Source organism: Capsicum annuum, chromosome 12 (genome assembly GCF_002878395.1).
Source record: "Capsicum annuum cultivar UCD-10X-F1 chromosome 12, UCD10Xv1.1, whole genome shotgun sequence".
Taxonomy (NCBI): Eukaryota; Viridiplantae; Streptophyta; class Magnoliopsida; order Solanales; family Solanaceae; genus Capsicum; species Capsicum annuum.
The window spans coordinates 173,767,097-173,771,134 of NC_061122.1; the positions used below are offsets into that span (position 1 = coordinate 173,767,097).

General features: G+C 34.8%; 1 pseudogene; it reads left to right on the forward strand.

Moving 5' to 3' along the window:
• Nucleotides 1-327: 327 nt before the first annotated feature.
• Nucleotides 328-656, forward strand: LOC107849140 (annotated as a pseudogene).
• The last annotated feature ends 3,382 nt before the right edge of the window (nucleotides 657-4,038 follow it).

Here is a 4,038-nt window from a genome sequence, read left to right on the forward strand (position 1 = left end):
TTTTTAAAATTAAATGTTATATTCTTTATCATGATCTTTGGCCCCGGATTAGCACGGGCCTTAAGCAACTAGTATTTTACATTACATTACAATTATAGATAATTAAAATATTGAATGTACGACGAAGGGTACTTTCAAAATAATATCATCTTTTAAGGTATTTTTTAAATTAATTTTCAACATTTTGTATTCCCCTTTTCATGACACGTGTATCAACACTTCTCTATAGTAACACTGGCTCTCCTTACCCTAAACCCTAGCGTCTCTTCATCTTCAACTTCTGTGCCTTGACCTAAGACCTAGCTTGTCTTCAATTTCTTCAGGAAAATGAAGCTCCTCAGATTTTTTATGAAGCTGAACAACGAGACTGTTTCAATTAAGCTAAAAATGGCACCGTTGTTCATGGAACCATTACAGGTGTGGATGTGAACATGAACACACACCTGAAGGCTATCAAAATTACACTAAAATGGAAGAATCCAATGACGTTGGATCACCTGAGTGTGAGGGGTAACAACATCCGTTATTACATCCTCCCTGACAGCTTAAATCTTAAGATACTTTTGGTGGAAGATTCACTCGGGGTGAAGCCAAAGAAGCCAACAGCTGTAAAGCCTTTAGGACGTGGGCGCGGTCATGGACGTGGAGGTGGTTGAGGCTGCTAAATGCATTCCAGCTGCTCTTATTTTTTTACAGTGTTGTCTATGTAAACAAATATGTATAGATGGAGATTTGCTCTTAGTTTTCTAGCAGAAAAAAGATTGATCTAATGCAATAATTTTTTAAAAAAGTATTACCACTTCTACTTGTGGGATGCAAATGCCTTTTACTACGGTCTATCTGTTATTTGCTTCAACTCTCAGGTTAGTTTTTGTTTCCTTTTCATTTTTCCTTTGTATTTTTTTTCAGCTTTCCCACTTATGCATATGTTTTGGTGTTGTTTAAATCATAATTTCAGGATCTGATTTTACTATGTTATTCTTTATACTTGCATGTGTTAACTAAGGGTTTCAATAATTTGTGAAAATTAAGGTATCACTCTAATAATCGTAGTGAGTCCATTACTACTGTTTTTTCCTCTCTAATTTTCTTAATGTTTCATAATTCATCTTTGAAGGAAATTATTGCATTACTTAGAAAAGAATGTGATCCTAATTGTATGAATTTCAAATTAATTATAAATGCAATGGGTTTTAATCCGATAAGATGAAGCTTTGATTAGTTTGAAATTTCCTTCAAGGTTCTTCTTAAGCAATTCATTCACTTCTGGATTTCAAAATTTTGTTTACTTTATTTTTAGTCTGAAAGATTGTGTGTTCTTATGTTCTAGATCTACTAAATTAAATAATTGAAAAGAGAATTTACAATTTTGTTTGGATAACAATAGGGTGTGCTGAAAAATGCTTAGCCTGAGCTTTTCTTTTTGCACATAATTATGCATTTTCATAGATTAAGAATTACGAGATCGAGAGTTAGTTGTTTAGGAATTTTGCACAGAACTTGGTAGAGGCATGTCTCAATCCATGTTTAGAGGCATGGTCACTTCAATTTAATTATCCCAGTATTTATTTCGTCATAGCTAAAGACAATTTATTTTGTGATCACGGAACTTGGTAGATTAAGAATTTCACTTCATATTGCACAATCAGTTCAAATACCTCAGTGAAACTGGAACGAAATAGCCATGGACTTTGTCTCATGATAGCTGAAGACTGCAAGGCAACATGAGCAAGCTGCCACTCCTCACAAAGCGACCAACTGATTATTCCTGGTGAGTATAAGTTGAATTTTACCATTTTCAGGATATATTTAAAGAGTTACGTACATTTAATTGCAAATTAGGGTCCAAGATGGTTGTCATACCCTCTCATCATATAGTACAATCTCACATTCACTCTTATGATTATCAACTTTCGTCTGCTTCACCATTTGCTATGGTATTTTCAAAATCTTTTGGCCTTCTTAATAGTTCTTCATTGATCTATGATCTTGTACCATTCCCAAAGTTTTGACTACCTACGTATCCCAAAGGGATTTGAGAAGGTTTACAACATTTCTAAGTTGCATTGCTAAACTGCTACCGTATTATCAAGTTCTATAGTAACTGTATTATTCCTGAAGTTAAAGAGAGTATCATTAACTCATTTTTATTTATCCTGACTTCAATCACAAACTCTTACTTCTTGGTCTAACTTGGATTCTTGGTTGATTTTATACATGTAACGCCTTGAGTTTATACCCCGGATGCTACATGGTGCACATAATCTCGAAGGATCACAACCTAACCCATGACTAGTACCTACTGCAATAACTGAATAATAATACTGTATTATGCAGAAATTAGGCAAAAACTTGCCATAAGATTCAAAACTGTAAATAAATACTGAGTACTAAAAATTGAATACTGATACATCTGTCTAAAATACTCTAGTCTGATAAATCTCTACTGTCTGAATAAGGGATTGATGGGACAAAACCCCAACTAACCCTAACTACTGAAAACTAATAAACTTAGATACTAAAGTAATAATCATATCCTCGAACTATGAGGACTCACCACTAGTCTGCTGCTGATAGATCGGGTTGCTAAGTACGATCGGGAGCCCGTGCATCTGAACCTATGACATAAGACATCATAGCGTAAAAGAAAGGTATGCGTTAGTACTTTGAATGTAATGGTATGCTAAGTGAGGTAGGCTGAGATACATGGGTTCATATACATAAACAATACTGACTGAATAACATGAGTATAACTAAATGAGAGTACATGTATGAATACGTAAACTGTAATTGAGGTCGTGATAACACTGAATACTGAGTTCTGAATTACTGATTTACTAATATCTGAGTTTACTGATACTGTATTACTATTAACTGGGTGACTGTATCTGACATTTATGATTTGTAGAACTATTCTAAGTTCTGTACTAAAATGAATGACTGTGTCTGTCATTCTTAATTTCTGTAGAACTAAACTGAGTTCTATTCTGAAGATTAAAACTGTGGGAGGTAATCATCTGACCGACATGCCCCTTCCTGAATAGATTGGGGTCCAACCTATAACCCCAGTTAGAAGGGTGTCAATATCGTGCCATGGGTAAAGACAATTGTGAGTTAACCCTTTCTAACAGGAAGCTCTTTCGTCAACCCTCGCTGGAAGGAAAACTTGTATGAGATATATCAACCCTAGTCTAGAAGGAAAATATCTTAACCTACGATGTCTACGTTGTTCTGTAATGCAGGGATTGCTACTAAGGGTCAAACCCTCTACTGACAGGAATACCCCATCCCTAGGATCGCTCGGTGCTAAATCCTACTCCCAACTAAATAGATACTGAACTGATTCCTACTCCATACTAGTCTTAACTGAACTGTTACTAATTATACTGTCTAACTCAACTGAACTGAGTTCACTTAGTTCTGTTGACTGGTGGAATACTACTGAATTCTATTAAATGACTGAATTTACTGAGGTCTGAACTGGACTGGACTAATACTGAGTCTACTGAGTTTTTCCTGAGTTCTATAACTGACTGAGAGTACTACTGATATGACATGACTGAGATTATTCTGTAACTAAAGTTGGCTCTAGGTAAGCAGCTAAATTATCGAGTATTAAATACCTCCAGGACTCGATAGCATGAAAAGTAAATCACTGCATGACTTTAGTAGCATCATGGTACTAGCTTGTTAATAATACATTCACTTAAACATCTTTGGTCAAACACTTGTTATACATGAGCTTGTGCATGATTGAAATCACACAATAACATGTTATGCTTGGACTAGTCTAATCACATAAGCATTTTGACAAACACTTGGGGAGCATGGGTATTTCACATATCAATAAACATGTAGTAATAGCATGGATTGTACATTCAACTTGCAATTCAAGAGTTTGACATGTAGTACATTCAACTTGCAATTCAAGAGTTTGACATGTAGTTCACAAAATTCAATTCACAATTAAACTGGTTTGCATGAAACTTAGGATAAATCATGGAATTAGATCACCATTAACATCATAATCATTAATAC